Source organism: Lissotriton helveticus, chromosome 3_1 (genome assembly GCF_964261635.1).
Source record: "Lissotriton helveticus chromosome 3_1, aLisHel1.1, whole genome shotgun sequence".
In the NCBI taxonomy this organism is placed as follows: Eukaryota; Metazoa; Chordata; class Amphibia; order Caudata; family Salamandridae; genus Lissotriton; species Lissotriton helveticus.
This window is the reverse complement of record NC_136061.1, coordinates 409,779,987-409,793,094: the sequence shown is the minus strand read 5'-3', so window position 1 is coordinate 409,793,094 and position 13,108 is coordinate 409,779,987. Positions and strand designations below refer to the sequence as shown.

Here is a 13,108-nt window from a genome sequence, read left to right as displayed (position 1 = left end):
GGGCAGATTGAATAGCACAATATAAGGGCAATCACCCTTCAGCTTGCACCTACAGCGGAATGGTGATTGGCCCGATTTCATTGCAGCCTTGCTGCCCCAGCGCCAAGGACATTCACACCTCTCCTGTGTGGGAAGCCTGAGGGGCAGATTGAATGGTAGTCTTGGCGCCCCGGCGCCAAGTATATTCACACCTCCTTATGTGCTGCGAGGGCTCTTGAGTGTTTAGTTTTTTATACCGAGTTAGGCACTCAAGTCCTGCGGACCCCCTGGGAATGTGTCACGGACCCCTGGGGGTCCGCGGACCACAGTTTGGGAAACGCTGTACTAGATGGTTTACAAAATGCATTGAAAAAATTCTAATACTTAGTTGACCATTGATATTGTCTGGTCTTATGGCAGAGAGATATCGTACACAACTAACAGTCTGTTACATTGCAAAGTCTGTAAACACTATATTATAGATGACATCACTGATTTTATATATATATATATATATATATATATATATATATATATATATATATATACCAACTGTGCATTATAAGGATATTACAATTCACTGAGGCATTTCATGTCCATATAGAGACACAAAGTTGAAAGTGAATGGCCATGGAAATCAAAGTGATTTGTTATATCCTTAGATCACGTAGACACCTGTAATCCCTGTATAAAAGCCCCTCTCTGATTTCCTTATTACAGTCGAGTTGTGCAAAGTCACCTGTAATAACAAAATAACGTAGCTGCTCAGGTGTAAGTTATTACATTTGAGTTGTGACATCATAATACCTGCTTCCAGATCCAGCATCCAAAGTGAAAGTCAGGTCACAGAGCATTATAACAGCGAACGTTTAAACAATGAGAATGAGATCTGGCTTTTCCTTCTTTTGATCTGTTTTTCTAAAATGAACAGCGATCAACAGAAAGGAGACGTGTGACAACATATTTATTTTTTGCAAGCTCTAGGCTACTACATGAAAGATATGCTCTCTGCAGGTTTCTTCACATTCTGGGATACAATCTTTTTATTCTGATGTACATTACACTGTTTTTAATATGTTTTTGCAACAGATTATTAACTGCTTTTTGGTGTGAGCAATTTCACACTAGAGATTCCGTCTCCATTCTGCATGTCTGCAACTATACTATCAAGGGCCAGATGTATCAGTCTTTCATGCAACACAGCAAGACAACTTGTTGGGCTTCGTGAAAGGGGGAGGGCAGGAATGTGCCATATTTACCAATATATCATGCATTCCTGCTCGTTTCTTGCACTTGCGCAAAATCTGCTGCCTAGCCCCAATGCAGGCATCTTTTTGCCAATGTACAAGAGTGCCTGCGTTGCAGGCAAGATTGTTACCTTCCTGCACAAAACAATCCTCTGAGGCTTTTTCCTCTAAGTGTGCATAATGCAGCTAACTTAGAAAGAGGAAACAACGAGGTGAAATAAAGAAATGTCTCCTCATTGCGCTTCCCCTGGGAAGGCGTAGCACTTTGACGCTTTACCAGTATTGGTAAATCTGGGAAGGTACCAATATCCATGGGTGGGTGCTTGGGAACACCCATGGAACGCCTTCCAAAGGCATAGTAACGCAAGGCATAGACTTGCTCTGCCTTGTGTTACTCCAGGTTTGCCAAGCAACATGTCCACGCCAGATGACCTTGTGTTGCTTAGTAAATCTGACTTTAGTATTTTCTTGCCCTTGTGACACCATGCATGATGCAAGGGCAATGCAATGCAAAGATACATCTGGCCCCAAGGATTTAAGTACTGTAGAGGATGAATGATAGTGTGACCGTGTATAATAATGGATACAATATCCTCTGCCGTATTTTGAAAGGATATTGCAAATCACCTTGGAGTTCCATAATGTTATGGTGGAACTCATCCAAAAGGATGCCTTGTTCTTTTTTATGGTCATAGAACTCCTCAACGACTTACAATATCCTTTTAATGTATGACATTTAGTACTTTGCCCCATATATAGTGCACCTACTTTGAGATATATGGGCATGGACCTCTAAGGTGGCTTGCAATAGCCTAATGGTATACCCAGTTGAGGATATGTTATTCCTGCTAATAAGTGTGTGGCTTCTCCTGTTGGAGACCACAGCCTCTCCTGTCAGAGGCCGTGGCAGGAAGATCAGCATCATGTGGTGGCTTGTGGTAGGCAGCTGGACAGCATGGGGGAACTATCCAAGTGAAGCTGCTGCAGGAAAGATGGGTGAAATGCGTGGCCTCTAGAGTGAGAGGATGTGGAAGGTAGTTGCATGACATGCTGGCTTCTCCACTGCTAGTGAAAGGAACAGTGGCACAATGCACGCCCTCTTCAAGTGAGATGCCATAGCAGGTAGTTTGGTTAAGCTTTGTGACTTGACTAATCGAAGTTTGCACATGCTGGGAACAGCTAGTGATATCATTTTCTTATTATTTTTCAGGCTCGCTCTGACACCAGAACTTGCAAGAAAACAATTCACACCTGTTTATAGGGCTCTTAGGTCTCCCACTTATTATGCTAGGAACTATTACGTGAACCTGCTTCTTGCCCCCACCCCTCCTCCGCTTGAAATAGAGAGAAAGCAGGTATCGAATATAGATATCAGATCTTGACATCAGGTCCTATCAGAGCAGGACCTTTTATCTTCTGGCCAAGGAAGGCATCGAAAGATGCACACATCTATTAATGTCCTAGTTAAGTGAGCAGAAAGGTATTCCATAAATGTAAAAACAAGGCTCGACCTACTTGAAAAAGGGATGAGTGTTAAAAAGTGAGTAAGAGGACTGACAGTATACTAAGCATAAGCAGAACAACACTAACATGCACAGTTGCCGTGTGGGCATTGATAAGCTCATACAGCTTTTATGTAGCAGCACCCCTTTCTAAATCAGGATGGAACAACATGCACAATCAGCCCGGCTAGTGCCACTAACAAACCTTTGCACCATAATGCAAAGGTGTCTGTGTAATGTCTTCCATAGGTTTTGTACTGGAAGTGTAGCCTTCCAATACAAAAAGTTAACATTTTCCCACTTTGGAGGTGTGCAACACATATCCAAAGGTAGAAAAGCTGAAGAAATAAACCAGTTCTCCTGCACTGGATCTTTCATATATTCACATGCTAGAATATTCTTCCCCGTTAGCAGACTGGGAACCCCTGGTAATCTTACAAACAGCAGTCATGTATACAACATGTTATATATACAATAACATTAACTAGAAAAGTAATGATACCTTTTCCTATTTACATCATTAATAGGGAAGTAGTGGGTCCGGAAGTAGCTTGGCAGGGTTTGAGGGTGATAAACATGTGGCGAGTTAGGTCAAGATGGAGCTGTGTGAAGTATCGAGAGCTGCGCAGGATTCCTCTGACAGGAGAGGTGGGCGACATGACTCCACAGATAGTTGGCAGGGGTGAAGGTAAAATGGTGACATGGGTACGGACAGACAGGCGACATGTGGGAGGGTACAGAGACGACGGGTGAGCCAGGAATGACGACAGTAACGTGACGGTAGTGTGAGGTGTGGCAGGTGAGGGCAGGTAGGTGGTGAGGGTGAGCACGTTGTAAAAACACACGAGAGGCAGAGAGGAATACTCAGGTGAGAATTGAACACGCGTAGTGGAAGAAGTGGTGACAGCTGACGGGGCAAAAAAGACTACAAACATTAAGGTTATACACCTGACCAGTCGGCGGCAAGGGCATATGTGGGGTGACTGTGGAGAGGACAGAGGGGTAAGGGTTCATCGGGAGTAGTGCAGACAAGAGGAAGGGGCCTCTAGTAGCGAAAGTACTGGACTGTAATCCTCCTCTGGTCTTTTTGCCCTTATACATGAGCGCATAGGGGCGTAGCCCCACCAGCCACATGGACCCGCATCGCGGCCGCCACCGCAATCCATTCAATAAATTACTCTGTACTAGTACAGAGTAATTTATTGCAAGGATTGCGAGTCAGCCGCCGGGACACACCCGGAGATTTCGGAATGCGCAAGGGGGGTGGTGGCCTGCTGCAGCTTGAGTGACAGTACACTCAGGCTGCAGTAGACAGACCGTAGTGCGCAAGTGCGAGTTGTGTTCCAACTTTCGCAAGCATGCGCACTACAGTACCCCAGTGGGACCCTGCGGGGACTTCTCTGCCTGCTGTAGCCCGGGTTTGTAAGGGGCGACAGGGCGAGCAGCAAATGTGCCCCCCCAGCGCCAGGATTGGCTACACCTGGCTCACGTCACGCTGCACCCGGATGCGACGCCTCCATTTCTCCTCGTGGGTCTGCTTTCTTCAGACTGGCGAGGAGGCGGCACTGCGGCAGGAGAGAGAAGCGGTCCACGGAGGTTAGTCAGAAAGAGGCATGGGTGGAGGGAAAGCTGCCACACCGGCCCCCCACTGGCACTGGCAGCCCTCGAGCACGCCGGCCTCCACCACAAGTTGGTAAGCCACCGGTGCCACGCTGTTTATGTAAGTAGTCTTGAAAACGTTTTGCGATTATTTAATTTTGTCTCTGCAAATACGGTCCTGAAAGCATTAGGTACTGAGTGTAATGGCGCTTTTTTTCTGCTACTTTTCTAGCCATGGGAAGTGTCGATAAACACCTCCCCTTACACACCCACCAGATTTTAGTGTATTCTTTGCTATTACCACTCTTAAATCAGTCTGCTTAATTGTTGCCAATGACCGGATTAAATATGTTTACAGGACGGGGAATCAAATGGTTACATGATAAGTTTGTGAATGCCCAAACACCCTCGCCCAGAATGACCCAGCGCTTGTACCGGTTAGTAGATTGATTTACACCTGCATAACATTACGTCATACTGAGATAACATTGCACACGTGTGAATCAAATTCGGACGGTATTTTTCATCTTTTGTGTATTGCACTTGTAAAGCAAGCCACTTGCACGTGCCAGGTGTAAAGTGCTGTTCCTGTCTGCAACGCACTCTCTTCGGGAAAGAAACACGTGTGCGTTTGCATAAGGGCCCACTGGTCGGACAAGAAGTGTGATTGGCAGTTTAAAAAAAAGATTTGTATCTAGTTATTTTTAGGTCACGTGAAACATTCCCTAACCGCTACGATAATAAGGAGGAGCTATAAATACTATAGATTCATTTTTATCTAATCTAATGTTAGAAGCCAGGCGACCAACCTATGACTGCTGGGCCCACGCTGCCTTCCCACCCTCAGCCGCTGGAGCGTCCACTTATCTGTCCTGCGTTAGTGGCAGTAAGACAGACAGAAAAGCGCACCCAAGCTGTATATAGAAAGGAGAGGCGGCGAGAGATGCTCCAGCATTTTCAGAAATTCCTTTTTTTTACATTCAGTGTTTGCATTTCTTCCCCCGTATATTCCCTCGCATTGCATTTATCATGTCAACTGATTCATTCTAGTGCAGCCTAAAGCTCTCAATATCTCCCTATGTATGTGTCCGGCCATTACTTCACGCTTCCGACCCCTTAGCTGATGAGCTGTCCATGCCGAAGCCGTGCTCTACCAGTAGCCTGGCAGTGGGGAGACGGTTCATCTGATTCGAGGGCCTGTCAAAAAGTACCTAATAAAGCCCTATCTCACATAGAAATTAGGATGTTTCTTACTACAGGTTTGCATCCTGCGGGCCTCAAATGTTTACTCTTATGTTCCTAAAATCCTGCATTGACGTAAAATCTTTGATTGTCACTTCTCTATTTTCTTTGAATGACCCTCACCTTACTTCCTATCACCACATACTATCACCATATCCTATGTGTGCTTCCTCTCTCTGGGTGCAGCCTACTTTAAGTGATTTGCATATTGGAATTAATTTCTAGATTGTATTTCTGTGAATTGCCAACACCTCAGCTCAAAGATCACAACATGTCCTCCTTTGGAAGTCCTACCCTGAAACCTAGCAATACATAATCTCCTCTAGTTCATTCACTAATCCCATCAACTATCTGCATGAACTCGTACACACCCTACTGATGACCACACTAAACTACTAATAATTTAACCCACCAAAAAAACGCTGCACTAAATGCATAGCAGGTTCTGCTTTAGAGCACAAGAATAATCCCAATAACTAAAAACAACCAATAACCACTGGATAAATCACTAACCCCGGGTTTCCGCAGCAGTGTGCTGCCTTTCATAAAGTACTTCAACACCTAGGCAGGGATAAAAATCACTATATTAATGTAAACTACAATACAACAGAGTTATATATCATCTCTGTTGGTGGTGCACTACTACGTTACCTCGAAGTAGGAACATGATTAGAACAGATTTTTTTGAAAACTTGGGACTTGAATGCAGTGAAAAAACATGTTTCAAATCGTATATTTCTAGAACACGAATTTCAAGTTTGGATTCTTAAGATGACCATGCTGCACTGTTCCCATTTTAATACTGGAATTGCACTGGCCTAGAGGTTTGAGAAGGTTTAGTTTTTCTTTTCTTTATTACCCCTGCAGCTGAGTGAACCTCCACATCCTTTGCCTTTTATTGTTTTGTTAGATGTTGTTTCCCTGTGCTTCAGTAATACATGGGGCGCAGCCAATGCATCAATTGACATGTGGTCCAATACCTCAAAGCCCCATAGGAACCAGGCCTTCTGCCATTTTTAAATGGAAAAGAAGGTCCAGAATAGTTGAATTGTGGGTACATTGATAGATTTTTGTTTAACTCATCCACTTCTCACCACAACTCTACTGGTAATAGCTGCTTTATGAAGAATTAAGACCGAGACTTATGATGAAGCTGCGCATTAGGCAGAGCTTGAGCAATGAAAAAAAATTATTGGTCTTTGCCCTTTGATCCTGAAGCCAACTCTGATTCATGTATAATTTCACCTCTGACAGGCAATCGAACATGTTGCCATATTGATCAGCCATACTGCAAGCTTTTAAAAGGATCTGTGTGTTAACCATGTATGGTTGATACACTAGGTCACGCTCATAAATTAACCCAAGGAGTGGACTTGTATAGATCTATCTTCCACATAGACAATGATACAGGCGAACCCCACGCTCACATACCATGCCAAAAAGGTTGTTGTTACAGATTATACCGCTTAACCTTGGTATCAAAATTTCAATACATCTTTTGAAATAGTTTTGCCCCCAAGTACTATACTATACAAAGATGTCCCTAAACTAAGGTTCAATGAGATTTGCACTGTTACTGAAAAAAGTTGCACAGCAGCTGTTCATCAGGCTATAATGTCTGAAGAAAGGCATGGTTGTGTGGCAATTTTACCAGCTCCCCTTGAAATTGCTGAGCATGCCCTTGTACTAGTCGTACAAAAGGGGGTGGTGATGGATGGAGCATCTGAACCAATCAAACACTCACACCCAGTCAACAGATCAAGCTTCCGAGGACCGGTTTCTGGCATTCCAGCCGTCTTCAGCCCGGCTTGCTTGAATCCAGTGGCAAAGTGAGCAAGGGACCCACGTCTGAGCATACCCTGCCAACTTATGGCGAACAAAGTGGTACTAGTCGGCTACTATTTTCCACTCCTGACCTACTCATGTGATTATATTGTACTATTCTGAATAGCGAAAGCCTTACAGCAACCACTGTCCAGTGCCACCGGGTACAGCAAAGGTAAGAAAAGAGAAATCTACAAGCAGAAGGGCACGGTCATAGCCCGGGGTCATCACACATCTTAACTTAGACACAAAACCTTCTTCCTATATTAAGTAAATAATGTCAATATTTAGGCCTCACCCTCTGGAGAAGCAAAGCACACTCAAAGTAAACACAACTGAAAAAGCATAGGGGATGGAAGATACTGTACCATATTGTGACATCAAATATAGATCACACATTACCCGTTTCCTTAACGGGATCTTCCAGGCCAAGGTAAACGCAATGATGCTGTTTGGAGCACGACTATGAAGTCCACAGATCACAAACATGTGGATGAGTGTTGGATCTTCAAAATGTGCTACCCTTGTCTTGACACTGCAAAACTACAAATGAACATCTATCTTGATAGAAGCAAGCAAGGCAATTATGAAGTACACACTTGAACACAACTGCTCCCAGTTCCTGAGCCTGATAGATATCTGCTGAATAGTTGGGAATGAGAAGCAGTGTTCCTGAAAAATTTGCAAATAACACGAAGAGTGAAAGAAATTCTTGTAAGAGGGACAAGGTAACCCATAATCCCAGAAAAAGGCATCCCACGAGCAACGGACTTACATTTTGAGGGCTAAATTGGACAACATGAGGAGGGTTGCAGGAACGGGAATATTTTAAGGAAAACGTATTTACGTCCACAAATCAGTAATATTTTAAGCCTAGAAAAGCACAGGCTCTCTGGCCTGGGAAGAATGAATCACATTGAGATAAGATAATGTAGTCCAATATTAGATTTTCATATCTGCAAATGTTCCCTTAAGCAACCGGTTATTCACGTCACACTTACCACACACTTCACTTGCCATGACTTGATCACATATACATACCTATGACCCCACCTACAGGAGTATATAATGCCACAAGATCATAAATCATATCTAAAAAATATATTTAATAAAAACAGACTTATTAAAATCCAGTCCCAATATCACTATCAAAAATACATGAAAACAATTAATGACTAATATAAAAGTTCATACAGCACAATCCAAATATGGTTTCCGCCTTAAAGAAAGGGGAGGGAGAGAGAGAAAACACACAAGACAATACACTTCATTCACAAAAATAAGCTAATGAATTGATAACTGTTAGTACAGCCACATGATTCATATCTTTCGTCTATTGTGTAGTAGTTCTTCGCCGTTCACCATCTCCGTCCCAAACATGACGGCACAAACCCTGTAAAATTAATAACATGTAAATTAAAATGTGGTCTGGAACATTTAACCTTCCCGGCCCGGCACTTGCTGGCCTCGGCGCACAACCGTGTTGTTAGGGCGAGCATCGGGGCTGGGTCTGTGCAGCGAGGCCAGCAAGTGCCAAAGCCAGGAAAGTCAGGTGCTACAGCCAGCATTTACTTTACATGTTATTGAGGAAGCGGGTTAGTGATTAGGGCCAGTTACTCGGTTCTGACAAGTGACAGCTCTAAGAGGAGGGTTAGCGGCCTGCCCTACAGCTACATAATCTGTTAAAAAGAGAGTCCGCATTACCATGATGTTAGCAACACGTTAGGTTCCCAGCAAGCATGCTCATACCCAGCCAGGCCCAGGAGAGCGCACAGCAGCAGCAGCCTTTACACACGGCGACTTCTGGGAGCTTCTATCTGCAATTTATGATAATGTCCTTTTATCGCTTCGGCTGCCATGTCATTGTCTTTTATGTGAGTTTAACCACGTTAAATGTTTGGTTAGCTGCGCATGTGCAAGTGGTTACACATGGGTCATGATTATTAATGGTAGTGATCTGTAAAACACAAGAGGGCTTCAATTGTTTCATGTGTTCTGCGAATGGCTCTCCCAGTCTTACTTTTACGTTTACATTCTGGTATTTGTAAATCTGGTTTTGTTTTTCTGTGCTAGCCCTGTGTATGTAATGTAAAGCCATAACAAAGCATAGTATCTGGTGGCAGATTCTGGCACCAGAATGCAAATCAAACGTTTGTCTCTATGGCCTGCTCCCTCACTCTAAGGTTGGATAGCTTGGGGTTGGGCCCTCTTCTCCTGAGTGCAAGGCACACTCAAATGTTTCAGTGCAACACAAAATCTGTGGGCATATCAACGGCTGTCTGCAACCACAATCCCTATATAATGCATAGACACACAGTCCACGTGCAAATGGCAGGTTAGCTGGTTTTTAAGAGTGGACTTTTACTACATCATGATGGGGTGCTATTGAAAAAAACATGTCTCTTCAGCTTGTTCCTAAATTACTGGAGCAGGGTAGGGGAAGTCGTAATGAATATGGAAATATCACTCCTGATCCTGGATGCAGAAGGCCTGAATTCCATCAAGGCATGGCAACCTAAAGTTTTTATGAAAAAACGTATATTTTTATTTTGTTACAAATATGGTTATAATACCTTCATCGCATCCCAATCAATTTCAGGGAGACAACTGGAAGTGCTCCCGAGGTCGGGCTTGCATCCCTCACCGGTAAAAAACTGGTGGGGAGCCATGGCCAACTGCCAATTAGGTCAAGGGAGCCACAGGTCAAAAAAGTTTGGGAACCACTGTACTAAGGCAATAGTGGACTGCCTGCTCAGAGCAGGCAGCCTTATGCGCAAAGGGGACAGCTTGTGAGCTGGACGGGCAGCGAGCAGAGATGGCAGTGTTAAGAGGATGCAGGCAGTCGAGGTGTTAGTGTGGGGGCACAAGGAGAATAGAATATGTGCAAAGGGGGGGCGGTTTGTGAGCTGGAGGGGCAGGTAAAAGGGTGCATTAATCGTTCAAAAGTTGTAGGCAGTGGAGGGGCTTGGTGTGAGAGCACAGGGAGGAAAGTGGATGAGCAGAGGCGAGTGAGTGTACATGTATATGTATAGGGGGGTAGAAGCAGAGATTTTGAAGTACAATTAAAGGGAAGTTCAATCTTAAAAATAGATCAAATTTCACAGATCACAATCCATAAGCCTGACACACATGCAGGGTTTCCCAATGTATACTCCATATTGGATAATGTGAACTGAGCTCCACCAATAAATGTGTGTACTTGGCTCCCAAGTCCACTTGTAACTCAGGTTGCCTACCAGAACATCATTGGTTCAATGCTCATTTCATTTCAGAGCTTTGTGCTCAATATTGTTATTAGGGATTAATCTAGAAAATATGGTTCAAATTAATTGACTGCTTCTAAAATGAGAGATATAGTGTTTGCCTATTGTTTCTAAGGTGCGATTAGATGTGGGTAATTAAATTATGGGCTATGTTCCGTATATTAACATCATGAATTCTGTCTGAGAAACCTACTGGAACGATATGGCATGGGAATGTCTGCAATGACTTTGTTCACTCTTAAGGTAGCCTAGTCATTTGAATATTTCTTTATGTGCTACAATGTACCTCTTTAGGTGCTGACATGTGAGACACAGATACGCTTAAAAAAAAGGCTAAACATGTGGCCTTCCCCGCCCCATTGGAGGCTCAAGAGAAGCTAGTGAGGAGGGGGAGAGGAAGAGGAAGGCAGAGGTTTTGGGCAAAACATCCCATGAATAACTAGAGACACCACAGTAGTAGATCTGTGGGGCAATTCAGGAGCTGTAATGGTACAACCCAGGGCACATTGGAGATACCGCAGAAGAGGGACTGTAGGTCCACCCAGAGGTGGCAGAGGATGATTCCAAACGAGTGCCACATGCACCACAGTACTGGAACATGGAGTGTGTGGAAGTAGTTCTGGGAAGGAAATGGTGCTTGGATTTAAGGTGGTGAAGGTGAAGTATGGTGGCAATATGGAGTAGGGCGGGGGGTTTGGACAAAGGTCCTTCCCATCCTATGCCCCTACAGCCGCAAACAGGAATGATGCTACAGGAAGACATCATTAACCTCTCCACCTGTTACCTGGATGGCCTGAAAGGAGAGATTAAGTGGAGTTGTTTTCCTTAATGAAGTCAGTCAGTTTGACAGAGAGCCCTCTCACATTCAGCTCATCCAGGAATAAGCCATTTAAAATTGCTCTATAGTCTGTAAAATGTTTGTAATCTGAGGGACAGCTCTGCAGCCTGTACTTAGACTCTGCATAAACAGAATAGTAGTGGAATCTGAAGAATAGTCCGGCAGAGCTAGCCTATGTTTGTGGTCCCAGTAGTGAAATAGCAGCAGGCAGCAGCGCAGAAGCTAATGTGCTGCTGCAAAAAACATGTACCTGATGCAGATCACAAAATGCATCTGATGTAAATAGGTCAGTGAGTCACTGCTTTTGTCACAGAGATCCCAACTGCTGTGCAACTTCTTCTACTCTTAGAGCTGAGATTTTCATGAAAGTCTTATAGTCTGAATTCAGCACCTGAGCGTAATAGGACGGAATGTATGAAGCTCTGTGGTTATACTGAATAACCTCTTCTATGCTAATGACAAGGTCAGCTCGTCATGCAGTACCACTGGAGCTGTGCTAATGACGAGCTGACCTTGTCATGAACAAGGCAAATCTGGGATATTAGCACCCAGCGGGAATTGCCTGTAGCATTGAAGGTGTTAAGCAGCTACCTATGTTATGCCATCTATTAATGTAATAACTGCACTTTCACAATTGCTTTATTAACCTTACTGCTTTCTCAAATTTGCTTGAAAATGCACAATTTTTCTTCTTTTTTTTCAAAATTTTCTTGGGGGGGTTATCCCCCCAAACGCCCCTTTTGGGGTTCGGGCTCGCTCCCTGCGCTCGCACGCTACGATGCAGTATGCAAATCACTTTGCGCCTCACCACTTTCAGATTTCACCCACCGCCACTGGTATTGATATACATGCAAGTTCATGCATGCACGGACATGCCAAAACAAATGAGCTCACAGACGCCAGGCAGTTTAAAGACTTAGAACTCACCCACAGGCACTGATTGGATAATGCTGAACTGCTGCTACAGGGCTCTGCACTGCAAAGAATGTTGCTTTAGCAGTAGAAGATGAAGGTAAATGGTTTACCTGATACTGCGGAGTCCAGAAGGGCAACTTCTTTATTTGAACAGATTTGCCATGGAGCCGCCATGTGGGCCAATTGCTAATTACAAAGATGGATGAATATATTCCCCCCTCCAAAAAGCTGCCAGTCAAACTGACCCATGTTTGTATGCAGAATGTAGCAAACAGTACATAAATAAATTATCTGGAACATTTAGGGGCATATTTACAAGCCCCTATCACCACAGGAACATCACTTTTATCAACATTCCTGTGGCGATAGGGGCTTCGCCTTATTCACAAGGCGGTGTTAAACCAAATAACATGGCTTAATGCCCCCTTGTGAATAAGGCACCTTTTCACGCTATACTTAGCGTGAAAGGGGTAGGCAATGGGTGTTGCGGTGGGCGTTCTGCCGCAACATCCATTGATTTTGACACTGCCCCCCTATTTACAAGAGTGGCGTAAATAGGCAGCAGCAAAATTAACTCTAGGTAAAACCTGGTCTTAGCATGGCGAAACAAGGAGAAATGCTTTATTTCTCCTCGTTTTTGCTGTTTCTATGTGTGCTGCACTGTGCAGCACACTAGAAACAGCAACACGTCATGTATAA

General features: G+C 44.0%; 1 long non-coding RNA gene across 1 annotated transcript in view; it reads left to right on the top strand.

Annotated features, from left to right (window-relative positions):
* The first annotated feature begins 4,295 nt into the window (after positions 1-4,295).
* Positions 4,296-13,108, top strand: part of LOC144822552 (uncharacterized) — a 74,470-nt gene continuing 65,657 nt past the window's right edge. Inside the window, exon 1 of the long non-coding RNA XR_013608638.1 lies at positions 4,296-4,448. This is a non-coding gene — a long non-coding RNA (uncharacterized LOC144822552). The remainder of the gene's footprint in view (positions 4,449-13,108) is intronic.